This window comes from Pinus tabuliformis, chromosome 4_2 (genome assembly GCF_031772625.1).
Source record: "Pinus tabuliformis cultivar Carrire ecotype Pingquan chromosome 4_2, CPIR1, whole genome shotgun sequence".
Classification (NCBI taxonomy): Eukaryota; Viridiplantae; Streptophyta; class Pinopsida; order Pinales; family Pinaceae; genus Pinus; species Pinus tabuliformis.
Genome location: NC_142304.1, coordinates 183,377,703 through 183,391,887, shown reverse-complemented (window position 1 = coordinate 183,391,887; position 14,185 = coordinate 183,377,703). Strand labels below are relative to the sequence as shown.

Genomic DNA, 14,185 nt, shown 5'->3' with positions numbered 1-14,185 from the left:
ATAGAGTTAGCATTGGTATAAGTATTGAAAGCAATCTTTTTCTGTTGGCACCAAAATGCTACATGCACGTGGAATGTCTTCGGCCACAGCCACCCTGTCACGATTTATCGCCTCACCTGTTACGAGAGGGGTGAAGGGATTCACATTTTACACTAACCTCAATTTTCCATTAGTTTAGCACATAGCTCATTCCTATTCAAATTCATGTCCCTCCCTCGGATGAACTTTCCTGAAATGACTCTACATATTCATAGTCATTATAGGTTAGTGCTCAGTACCGTGTCTGCCCAGCCAAGAAAGATGAATAAATTCGGTATATTATTATTTGTTCTATCTATAGAAATGATAGAAATAGAAGCAATGAGTAGATTCAGAGAGGTGCTAGACTCTTCTTTCCCTGGCAGTGGCAATTTTGACTACAAAGATGCACTCTCAAAGAGCATTACGTTCTTCGAGGGGCAGCGGTCGGGTGTTCTTCCACCAAATCAGAGATTGACATGGAGGAAAGATTCAGCCTTCACAGACGGATTCAACCAGAATGTATGGATATTTTTTAAAAACATACGAATAATTGTTTTAGCCTTTCATCTCAACCCTTCAACTGTTTTAGTTTTTCTTCAATGGGTACTAAATAAATCGAATGAATGCAGGTTGATTTGGTTGGACGATATTACGACGCAAGCGATAACGTAAAATTTGGGTTTCCAAAGGCTTCTACTACTACCATGTTAGCCTGGAGCGTGTTGGAGTTTGGCAATGTAATGGGCCAAAAGATTGAAAATGCCAAAGCTGCGATTCATTGGGCTACGGACTATTTCCTCAAAGCTACCGTCCAACCGAACAAAATTTTCGTGCAGGTATGACCGAATGAAAGCTATAGCCTTCCCCACTCAATCCAAGCATTCCAAATAATATAACAGACAAGAAATGCATGAGTAAATGCTTATTGATTTGTGATTGCCAAGGTGGGTGTTCCCAACACTGATCACAATTGCTGGGAGCGACCAGAAGACATGGACTCATCTCGTACTGTTTACAGCATCGACACCCAAAATCCAGGCTCCGATGTCGCTGGAGAAACTGCAGCAGCAATGGCAGTCGCGTCCATCGTTTTCTGAACATCCGACTTCTCTTATTCTCAATGTCTTTTTCAAACTGCAACTTAGGTAAATTAAAATATGGGCGACTAATAAGCATCTAACGTAGAGTATTCACCTCCGATCAGGAACCTGTTATGATATGTTGACAGTACCTGTAATAGAAATGTTGTAGCCTCAGCAGTGCCTGAAATTTGGATGAATATGTTTGCCCCGAGGCAGAAGAAAAAAAAAAACACACACACTTTGTGCATCTCATGACATTTGCAGCTCTCTGTTTGATTCGTAATACCTGATAATCCAAAAAATACGGCGACATCCATGTCCTTTCGCATATTGCAGCCCGAATGCAGGGAAAGAATTTGTCTCTTCCGCAGAAGATAGAGCATCATGCCGAACAAACCTTCATTTCTTTGGCCTATTGTGTACACAAAATAACTATTTCTCATGTTTCAATGGCCTGGAGCATCATGCCGAACAAACCTTCATTTCTTTGGCATATTGCGTACACAAAATAACTATTTCTCATGTTTCAAAGGCCTGTTCGTATAGCTCTCGAAAAAATCATATTCACACAGTAAGGCCAAGTCTAATTAACATATCTTCTGATTAGATCAGCATAGAGTTTACCTGTAACAGCATAGACGATCAGCATAGAGTTTACCTGTAACAGCATAGACGATCAGCATAGAGTTTACCTGTAACAACGCAGAGGAAGGTTCAATATCTGAGAACACTAGGAAATCTCGGAACTACACTGATAGGAACTATTACCTGTATGGGAACATAAGCACTTGTCGCTTACCATGGTTGGAGCGTGACTCCATCTGTACTGTCTCCTTGTCAGTGGGCTCTTCTAATGGAAAAACTACTCAAAGACAAACTAATAAAAGAACTGCTCTCTTATCTTTCAAGAAACCATACCTATACCTACTGCCTACGTGCACTGTATGTATACGCTCGGCTCTTCCCCGCTAGAATAAGGCTCCTGGCCACTGCTCGAATGCATCGAATTAGGCTTCTGTGTTAGGGGTAAGGTTGTGCGTGTTTCAAGATCTCCGCAGCTGAAGTGACTGGATTTTGAGAGAGAAGGGCAATTTACCATCTCTGCATTGAGAGGAAGGCATCCATCGGTTTTTGGTGCCCATAACACAAATGGATACCATTCTGCATGAAGGATGAAGACCATAATAGAAATACCTACCATTCCGCTGAAGGATGAAGACCGTAACAGAAATTCCTACCATTTCGTCTGAAGGATGATGAAGACCATGACGAGACGGGTGGCGCTAAAAACCTGAAAGGATGATGAAGACCATGATGAGATGGGTGGCGCTAAAAACCTGAAAATGCGTTACAGATGTCAGTGGAAAGCAGACGGGTGGCGCTAAAAAACTGTGCACAAATGTCAGACGGAGATCAAAAGTGTAGACAGTCCAGGTGTCAACGTGAGAAGCAAAAGGATGACAAAAGTCCCTTTCAAAGGAAGTCCTATCGGCCTAAATATTAATTAATTTATTTAAAAGTTAAAAAAAAAATGTTATTATTATTTCTTATTTTTTATCATAATTATATATAGGCCTAGTCTAATTAATAGACGAAATAGTCTTTTTCACTTGAATTCACTAAAATCCCAGAACATAATTTCAGGAATTTTTTGTTATCTAAAATACATTTTTGAATGGATAAATAGATTCTAACAACTTGAAAAACCTTTAAAGCACTGGAATTAAATAATTTAAATTCAAATTTTTAAAAATCTCATCAAATTTTGATTAAAATTAACTAGAATAATTGTCATGGAAAAAAATTATTTTTTCTATATATATAAAACTATATATATAATTTTAATTTTAATTTTAATATTTTAATATTTATTTTAAAAATTAAAAATATATTATTTTCTATTGAAAAAATATAATATAATTTTATTGTATTAAATAAAATTAATATAGACTTTTTAAAACTAAAAAAAGTTATAATCTTATTCATAATTTTGCAATCCTTTTAGTTAATATTTGTTAAAACTTTGTAGTTAAAATTCTATTTTAAAAAGTGTTTTTTATTTATTATTATTTAAATTTTAATTAGAAATGGATAAAATAAAATAAAATACAACTTTATTTATATATTTGTGGTTTTACTTAATTGTTATTAAAATATTTGAATTTTTCTTTTTCTTTTTTGTTTTTAACTTTTTCTCTGAAAGGTAGCTAAAGGTAGCTATTAGTAAACTTCTGGGGTCTATGACATGTCATCCTCTCTATAAACTAGGTCACAACCAGGGGATTTGAATCTTAAATCTCTTAGATTTCATTTCACAGTACTTTGACTACCATTGAGTTTCCCTCTGAAACATCTAAGAATTAAAAATTAACATAAAAAATGTGTTTCAAATTATTTAAAGCCACTAAAGACCTTTTTCCTTTTACAATTTTCTTAAGAGAAAATAGAACAAAATTACATGTTGTAGATGTTGTCAAGCATATGCATAATGGCGGATCCTCTTGACCAAGATCAATAATGACTTATGAAAGAGTTACCCTATACTATTCTTTCCTACCTTTCTTTTTTTCCATTTTCTGCCAACCACTAGAGTTGGGAGTGGATGATATAATGGCTCTTTGAGACTCAGTTATATTTGGTGGTATTTCTTTGTCAGAATCTGAGCCACTTGAAACATGGGTTTGTTTGGTGCTAATTGCTACTTTGGCAGGGGAAATCATCTCATTATGTTGTTGCGGTGTAGAAGATAGTGGAACTAAAGTTGTGTTGGTTATTGTTTCGTCCTGATGCATAGTATCATGTGGATCATTATTATTTGTGGTAGGATTTGTAGTTTCTTCATCTTCTATTGCAATTATCTTTGTTGTAGAGAACTGCCAACCTTTAGATTTTTGTGTTTGTTTTTTTATTTCTTTCTTTTTTATTTTGAAGACATGTACTTTGAAGATGACTAGTTTGTAGACATGTACAACATCTGAAGGTTGTATTCTCATAGTCTAGAGGCTAAAACCACTATTGATTGTTGTGGTGTAATCTACTAAACCATTATTGAAAGCCACTAAAAACTTAAAAGAAATTATGTTATTGATTTAATCTTGTTTATTGGTTTTTTTCCAAAACCTTGGAATTAAAAAGTGAACTTAGAAATACTTGCTTTATTTTATTATCTAAAAGAACATAATATATAATCCCAATTGGAAATGGAATTTAAGAAAGAACATAATCTATAATCTCAATTGTAAATGGAATTTAAGAAAGTTTAGTAATATAATATATAATCCCAATTGGAAATGGAATTTAAGAAAGAACCTAATCTATAATCTCAATTGGAAATGGAATTTAAGAAAGTTTAGTAATATATGTATGGAAATAAATAAATAACCTTGTTGATCCTTAGTTATTTCCTTTTTATATAGTGATAAGGTAGACCTAAAATGCTTATTGATCTTTAGGTATTTCCTTTTTATATAGTAACATGGTAGAGTTAAAATGTTTTAAATACAAGTGTAATATATGTTAATTAATTTTTTAGGATTGTGTACATTATTTAGATTAGGATATTATTGGGATATTGTTAGTAATTTTCAATTGTTCCTATATTTCTAGTAATGGAGAAGTTATTCATATATAATTGTTTCTCTCTGTTTCCTCATTGTAAAAATACTTCATTTTTTATCAATAATATTGTGCAAAATTTGTGAGTTTATTCATGAAGTTTTTCTAGGTCTATCCAACAGTGGTTAGTGCGCCAGAGTAGTGATCCTTTGTTTTGAAGGGTTGAAAGATGCCTTGTTTGAACTCCAAGTTCTTCATGCATTGACACAACAAAGGATCCTTATTGATGGCACTAATCTCTTGTTTCAGTTGAGGTGCAATTCCATCATTGGTGGAAAAGAATGCTGCTTTTGGGGAACATTTTATTCAAGTAAGATTTAATGCACCCTAGAGTCGATGGTCCAAGAAGAATCCCACCAATAATTTATGCTATGATGTGAGGTTGCCTCAACGGCTTCAACACAAAATCTAGTGTTCTGGTGATGACAAGCACAAGACAAATTTGCACTATAAGCATTGAGAACGAAAAATCGATGGGATTATAACATTTCCCAAAAAGTGAAGCATAATGTTAGTGGAAGTTTGGACGAGGCCCTGTGACAATGAAAGATTGTGGGCCTATCCATAATTTGTTGATTATGTTTTGTCGATTGATCCTAGTTAGGAAAGGATCAAATTTTTTGTGTTGGAGTAAAACAATAGAATCCAACATTCAGTTTACTATTATTGCTTACATTGCGCGGTATTAAGACGAGGGGAAATAATCTATACAACAATTCTCTCCAATTCCAGTCGATGGTAAATTGTCTCTAGAATTTTCTCTAGTCCAAGTGTCTGCAACGACAATGCCTGCGGGCCCATCTGTTCAACGAGTGTGGTGAGTAAAAATCACGTTGTAAATTTATTGCCATGAGTTGAAAAGTTTGTGTGTGGTGTTAGAATGTGCACAGAAGGAAACTGTGTGCAGGGGAAGCGACCGTGAGAAGTATCCCTATACAAGGAATAAGACATTTTCACTGATAGGATATGGAGTTCAAAGACACTGAAAGTTTTTTTTTGTTTGTTGTGAACACAGTAAACGAAGAACTTGAAATTTTATTTAATTATGTCTAGAGAAAACTAGATTATGGACTGTCAGTTTTATTTGCAAACATGAATTCAATGGTATCGTTAGTTGGTGTTGTCCTTAGTGGAAATGAAAACTATCAAGAATGTTTCAGGAAAGTTAAAAATACACTTATTTTTAATGACCTATGGGAAGGAATTTGTGAAGGAAAAGGAGGTAATGAACCAGAGCATCCTAAAGAGGAAAAACAACTAACAATTTAGCAGAGTAAGGATAAAAAGTCATATGCTTTAATCTGTACTTTAGTGATAGAAGAGGTAAGAATCTATATTATTCAAAGTAAAATAACATATGAAGTAATAACAAAATTAAAAGAACCTTATGTTTCACATTCAAAATTGGAGATAATTCAATTATCATTGAAGTTGTTAATTTGGAGATAAAAGATAAAGATCCTTTGAAACTGGCTTTTGAAATTAAAGCTATCAATCATGAAATTGAATCTACTCATGTTAAGGTTGATTTATAGCTTATTTCCTTTATAAAATCTCTCTACCTTAGTTATTCACACTACTTGGAATCTCTCCAAGTTGGTGGACAATTAAAAGAGTTAGACTTTGATAAATTAGTAGGTGAAATTGTTGAAAGAGAAAAGGCATTTGGAAAGAGAGAATCTCTTCCCAATCCCAATGTTGAGACTTTGTGTCTAGCACAAAAAGAACAAAAGTCTCAAGAAGAGTCTGCCAAAAATAATAAGAGTGGCAGAGATCATGGGAGGAGAAATTATAGAGGTGAGGGGGAAATAATCAAGGAAACAGACAACAAAGGAATTTTAATGATAAACCAACTATCACATGTTTTATATGTGATAAAATTGGTCGTACTAACTTGCTAATTGTCGAATTCCTTGGGAGAAAGTCAATGAAAGGAGAGAACAAGTGAATGAAAAGAAAGGCCAACCACCTCCAGATAAAGGAAAATCATCTGAGAATGCACATTATGTTGTTGCACATTGTAATTTCAATATGGTTGATGTCTTTAGTACTTCATTTTCTTCATGGCATCAAAGTTGTACCTTACACACAAGTGCCACTTGTCATACGACCTTTAGGAGAGATTTGTTTGCAAAATTCAGCGATCATTGATGGAGTAGTTTATTTTGATGATAGATATCAAATTAAACCTTCAAGGGTCGGATCTATTCGATTAAAGTTGTCAATATTTGCAGATTATATTCTACATGATGTTGTTTTTATTCCACAATTTCAAAGGAATTTAATGTCTCTTATATAGATCAGACAACAGGGGGATTAGATACATATTTTATGGTATAATAGAGATTCCAAGGGCATCTGATAATGAAACGGTTATGACTAGTGTGGAAGAAGATGAACTCTTAAAATTGAAATGTACATCATCCATTGCATTGAATACTACTCATTTGATTCAACAAAATGATGATTTGTCTTCTAGTTTATTATGGCATGCTCATTTTGGTCATATCAATTATGACATTATAAGAATTATGAGACAATAGGGAATTAAAGAGCTTCCAATAATTCCAAGAAAACTTACTCCATGTATTTTGGGGTAGCACAATAAACAGTATTTTCAAAGTTCTACTTCTAGAGATTCAAGAAAATTATGTCTCATGCATTCATATTTATGTGGACCTATGCCTGTTGCAACTACTAATGGTAATAAATATATGTTGACATTTATTGATTATTATTTGAGGATGTGTTGGGTTTATCTCTTGAAAGAAAAATCAAAAGTTTTTGATGTGTTTAAAACATTTCATCTCTTGACTACAAATGGAACTCAACTTAATATAGGCACTATAATAACTAGTAATGGTGGTGAGTATACTTCACATGCTTTTGAAAATTATTTTTAAGAGAATGACATCAAACACTAAACACCAATTCCTTATAATCCACAATAAAATGGTGTTGCAGAATGATTGAATAGAATAATAATTAATATGGTTAGATAAATGGTATTCTTTAAGAATGTAAAGTTGATGTTTTGGGGATAAACAATGCTTTGCGCAACATATATCAAAAATCATTGTCCTTCTTCTATCATCAATAATAAAACTCCATATGAAATGTGGTATAATCATCTTCCTGTTGTTCAACATTTCAATTTTTTTGGTTCTCAATGTTGTGCTTTGATTCCTAAGAAGCAGATAAACAAGTTGAGTGCAAGAAGCAAAAAATGTATATTTTGGGGATATTCCAATACTTCTAAAGCATACAAGTTATCTGATGAAGGAAATAAGAAGTTTATTTTATCAAGAGATGTAATTTTCCTTGAATTGGATAAAGATACATCTATTGCTGATAGACAACTGAATCATTTAGATAAGTTTATATCCAAGAAATTTTATTATGATTCTAATAACAATCTTCCACATCCTAAAGTGGGGATTCCCATTCTAGATGAGTCTGTCGATTTTCCTTCAATAAATTTTCTCTCAATGATGATAATGATTCCGTTGAAAAGAATTTGGATGATAGAATTGTTTCTGCCGGGTCAAAAAGATCTTGTGTTCCAGGAGAATATGCTCCACAAGATGAGAAACCACCTCCATAAATTGAACAACCACTACGAAGATCAACTCGTATCATAACATTTCCAACTAAATATGATGACTTTGAAACACAAATTTCTTTAGGTAACTATTCTCATGATTCTAAATGCAATTTCTTTGTTGATAGTGAGCCTACTTGTTTTGAAGAAGTTGTTAGTTGTAATGAATGGAAAAATGTAATGCAAAGGAAATATGATGCACTCATTAAAAATGGTACTTGGAGGTTTGTGGATCCTCTTGATAGAATCAAACCCATTGGTTGCAAGTGGGTTTATAAAATTAAATATAAAGTTGATGATTCACTTGATAAGCATAAGGCAAGACTTGTAGCAAAGGGGTATGCACACAAAGAGGGTTTTGATTATATAGAGACATTTTCTCCTACAGTTAAATGGGGCACTATTATAACCTTGTTTGCTATTGCAACACAAAAAGGATGGAAAATTCATCATATGGATGTAAAAATTACATTCCTAAATGGAGATTTGAAGGAAAATGTTTACATGTTTCAACCAAAGGGTTTTTTTTGTCAAAGGTAAAGAAAAAAAGGTATGCAAATTGATGAACTCCTTGTATGGTTTGAAACAAGCACCACGTGCATGGTATGAAAAACTAACTGAGCATATTCTTAAGTTAAATTATAAGCATTTTGACCTAGATGACACAACTCTTTTTGTTAAGAAGGTTGGAATATCATTTGTATATCTAGTTGTCTACATTTATGATTTGATGATTATAGGAAATAATGATAACTATATATCATCTGTTAAGAAGGAATTGCAAAAGGTTTTTGATATGACATATTTAGGTTTACTTCATTATTATCTAGGAATTGAAGTTGATCAAAAACCTCAGCATATTTTTATCTCTCAAAGGAAATATGTTGGAAATTTATTGAATAGATATGGAATGCAATATTGTAATCATGTTGCTACTCCAATGGAACAAAATCTGAAACTTACTTCAAATGAAGGCAATCCATTCAAAGATCCAACAAAGTATAGGAAACTTGTTGGAAATTTGATTTATCTCTCTATTACTCGTCCTGACATAACTTTTGTTGTAGGGATACTTTCCAGATTTATGCATCAACCTTGTGAAGGTCATTGGGTAGCAGCAAAAAGAGTGCTCAAATATCTAAAAGGGACTAAAAAATATGACATCAAATATTCTAAAGTTTCAGACTTCCATCTCACCGACTATTCAGATGTTGATTTTGATGGTGATAAAGAGAATGGGGTGTCAACTTCTGGCTATTTTATGACACTTGGATCAACAACTATCACTTGGAGATCACAAAAGAAATCTATCCCTGTTGACTCTACCATTGAAGTTTAATATGTTGCAGCAGCTCAAGCTACAAAAGAAATCATTTGGCTCTATGTGTATGATTTTTTTTTGCTCTGTTGACATCAGTCACACTCACACTCTAAGTTGTAAACACTATCGCACAAGTGTCGTCATGGTCATTCGAAGACATATTTCAACTGTCGCACTTATCACTCTCAACCTTCAAGTCAGTCTCACTGAGCATATGTTGACTTGTTGGTTTGAGGTGTCTTTTCGTCGAGTCACGCTGAGTGTGTGGTCAAATTGTCGTGTCTACACGAGTACACTTGCTTTCACACTTCACCAATTTTCCTGAAAATCTGTCGACCAAACAACCCTCCTTCAACTAGACCCGATCTTAGTGACCTTGCACTACTGCCCAGAACTGTGAGAGCTTAAGGTTGTCCTCCGGGCAGCCTTCTCTATGCAATTCTTTAAATGAGCCAACTGAATCACTCCTAGAACTGCGCAGAAGTTGTCCTAGAAGCCAATCCACTTTGCGCTTCTTGCAAGATCTCCCATCAAGCCCCCCACTGGTCAACCAAAGAAAGAACTTGAGTTGTGATTCCAGGTTGTACTAAGCCCTAGAATTACGCAGAGTTGTCTTGACCTTCCAACCCTTCTTCCCCACTCTGAAAATAGCTCAATAATTGCACAGAGTTGTCATGTCCTGCCTATCCTACCTACTCTACAACCAGCTCAAAAACTGCACAGATTTGTCCTATCCTACCCTTCCTTCCCACTCTACAAACAACCCAGAAATTGCGTAGAGTTTTCTTGACCTGCCAGCCCTTCTTGTCCACTTTGCAAACAAGTCAGGAATTGCACAGAGCTATCATGTCCAACCCTTCTTCCCCACCTTGCAACTAGCTCAAAAACTGCACAGAATTGTTTGGGCCCGAACTATGTCTCAGGATTGCGCAATTTTGACCAACAGCTCCTGCAACCCGACTTTGTTCTCCTATGAAAAACTACGCAAATTTTTCTACCAGTGCCTCTTACTGTCCACACTATCCTCCTCGAAGAATTTGCGCAGATCCCATATGGATGACCTTCCTAGTGCTCCCATGAAAAATTGTGCAGATTGGTCCAACAGCTCCCCGACACCCCACCTGGCTTTCCTCTCAGAAACTACGCAGTTTTGTCTCCCATCTATTTTTGCCCCGTAGCTGTCACTGTTGTCTCAGATTGTGAAAATCTATCTCCCAGTGACATCTGCGTAGTTTCTCCTGATAGTGCTCTGGAGCCCCACATCTCGGCCTATGTGTGCTCCCACAGTCTCAGTGCCTTGTCCCTCTCTCGGTCACCTGCACTGAAATGGAAAATAATGCATCATGGTAGACTAGGGGATTTTGGATTTGATGATGTCCCATCATGAGTGATTGCAGGAACACATACATTGATGAAACGTGGCGCGACAACGAACGGGATGTAAAAGAGGTGCGTGCTTGAAGACTTGCGCGTGGTCGAACGAACACATGAAGCACATCTAAAAAGAGAGCAAAGGGGACACACGTGCACCATCAAGAAAATACCAAGCCCGTCAAAGACCTCACACATTTTTCCATGAGGATGTGAAGACATGTTATACCAATATCATATCGTCACACAGCAGCACAATAACTCAACATGGACACCACATTCACTCAGTACATGTCAACAGTGTAATGTCGAGTTGTGTCATGAGTTGTCTCGGCCACATCACTACAGGCCATACTTGTTGTAATCAATGTAATGTAAAGTGGAAGTCTAAGAGACCCACATATGAAATCGAAGAGTCATGCAAAGTCAAAAAGTCATAGGAAGCCAAACATTCATGAGGGAAGTCGAAGAGTCACAAGGGTCAGTTATAACCCCTTGGCTATATATACCCCCTCATTATATGAGCAAATGAATTTTCACCTTGGCTCCTCCCACATAGCCTTGAGAGTCTGTAATTTGTTCTTTGAGGAGCGAGGAGTGGCTCCAATGTCCCACTATTGGGACTAGTGATGTATGGTGTACATATGTGTCTTGGATCTTTTGCTTAATTCAAAAGCATGTCTCAGGCCAGCACATTTTCACGCATGTTTTGTATCCATTTGTAAGACTATTCTTTAAACATTTGTAATGCATGTTTGCTTAACCTATACTAAGATAGTTTAACTACTTCGGTTATTTTAGTACTCATATTGTTGAAGATGTGTTGTATTGTTTATCACTATTGTCCCGCCCGTGTGGAATACTCCATCGGACATTAGATAGACCATATTTGTGTTTTTCTTGGTGTTAATGACCATCACCCCCATGTGAACTTTTCCGTTGGATAGTGTACGTTTTTTCCCTTGATATTTGGTTTTCACGACTATCACATCCGTTGTGGACTATTCCATTGGATGTTGGACCAACCCTTCTTGTTGTTCACATGTGTTTCTTCCTGGGTTGGGACTATTCCCACTCATTAAGAGGCTCATTTTACCTCCCCCTTTGATAGTAAGACAACCCAGACACAGAGTTACATTACACACTCACCAGGCACACTCACCTCACTTTCTTGAAGTTACAATCATAACAATCTCATGTGTTGAACAACAAGAGCTAAGGAAAATCTCTAAGAGAATGGCAATCGGGCTGTCGTACTAGATGGGACTCCTACCCCAAACAATTTGAGGTCTAGTTGGGACTTCATACCATGGAGATCCCATGAATGTTGGCGGGTCCAGCACCGTCAACATTTCTGACGCTAGAAGGAGGGATGCCAGTTGTTTATGGAAGAATGTCCTCTCAACCCCATGCATCTATCATCGGGTCAAGGCAGTAACACAGATTCCCTCTCTCCCATGAACAACTCTAAAGTTGGTTACTCCTCGCCTCCTAGGCCTGAACAAGAGATTTCATATAATCACCTTCACTCAGTCTGTCCCATCACCCGTCAGTTTACCAAAGTTGTTGGACTGATCCCAAGAGTACATAATCTTCCCTCTTCGTAGAGGAAATAAAAGACTACACCCACTGGAGTGGTAGTCTCGTCTATTGAAGAAGTAATCCTTGCCACTCTTGAAGAGCTAGTTGAAGTTATCGAGAACAAAGAGGAACCTCCTATTTTCTTACATGGAAAAGAAGTTAACAACGCACTCTTGGGCTCAAGTTCTAGTGGAGGCAGCGGAGGCGAAGGCAACATAGAAGGCAAAGGCAGAGACGAACCAATAGATTTGGAGGCTAAATCATTTGATTCATAAGAAGAGGAGGAGTACGAAGAAGGAGAATACATGACTGATCAAAATTTGGAATGGATAACCGAGGGCCCATTGGCACTCTGTGGTGCCTTATACAAGATGCCAAGGCATGCAAAGAAACTGTTAACACAATATGACCCTGACAAAGCAGTGAAGGCGGAAGATCATCTAGACACATTCTACCTACATCTACAGATACTCGAGGTACGTTATGATGATGTTGCATGTAGACTGTTTCCATGTAACTTGAATGGAAGAGAATTTGTATGGTACCACAACCTTCCTGTCAACTCCATTCAGAACTAGGGGATGTTCAAAAGAATTTTCCTTGAAAAATTTGCTGATGACAAAACCCCCGCCATGTTGTTGAAAGAGTTGGGTAGTCTTAAGATGGAGCCAAAAGAGAAAGTGAAAGACTTCAGCCAGAGGTTTAACTGTATCTTGAACAAGTTTACTGCAGGCCTTAAACCTCATTAGTCCATCACAATCGACTACTACACATCTGCACTGCCAACCAGTATTGCAAAGTTCGTCAAGCGAGCTGCAAAACCAACGCTATCCGAAAGTTTCCAAGAAGAAATTGATGTCAATAAGGACTTGCGCGTGATTGGACTCATTAGAGATGATGAATTGACGAAGGACTCCAAAGATGCAGGCAGTAAGTCCCAAGCTGCCGTGAGTAAGGTGAAGGAAAAAGAAACAAGTGAAATTGAGACCCTTACTCGTCTCCTTAATTCCTTGACAACTGAAGTAGCAGAACTCAAGCAACAGAAAAATGAGACAGCAATGAGCAGCATGCCTTTCGGTTTTGCAAGAAGAAAGAATGGGACATCAGGTAGCAACAGTAGTCACCCGGCTAAATCTGCACAGAGTTCAAATGTTGTGTTCCAAGCAGAACAACTTGGTAAGGATAACTTCTGTGATTTCCACCAAGCATGACACTCAGAGAAGACCTGTATAGATTGGAATCGAGTTGTGGGCTCCGTGGCTTCAAGAATGAACAATCATCTTAATGCCAGTGAGCAGGTTTAGCCGGAAGATGAAGATGATGAAGAGGATGATGCATCTGATGAAGCCCCAAGTTCTGGGAATGTGGTTAACATGTATCAGTGTCTAAATGTTTCCCAAAAGAAAACAACCACCGAGAAGGAGGCCCCAAAACAGAACGGTTGATATAACTTAAGAAGTCAAGGGGCTCCTACTGTGATTGACGTACCAAAAGAGAAATTCAAGCAAATGTTTAGAAAAGTTGAACCACCGGTACCCTCAACACAAAAAACAAAAAGCAAGTCTGTGAAGACAGATCCAACGAAAGATATGT

The 14,185-nt window shown here is 36.5% G+C and overlaps 1 pseudogene; it reads left to right on the top strand.

The window, feature by feature from the left end:
* The first annotated feature begins 342 nt into the window (after positions 1 to 342).
* On the top strand, positions 343 to 1,118 carry LOC149168767 (endoglucanase 1 pseudogene; annotated as a pseudogene).
* The last annotated feature ends 13,067 nt before the right edge of the window (positions 1,119 to 14,185 follow it).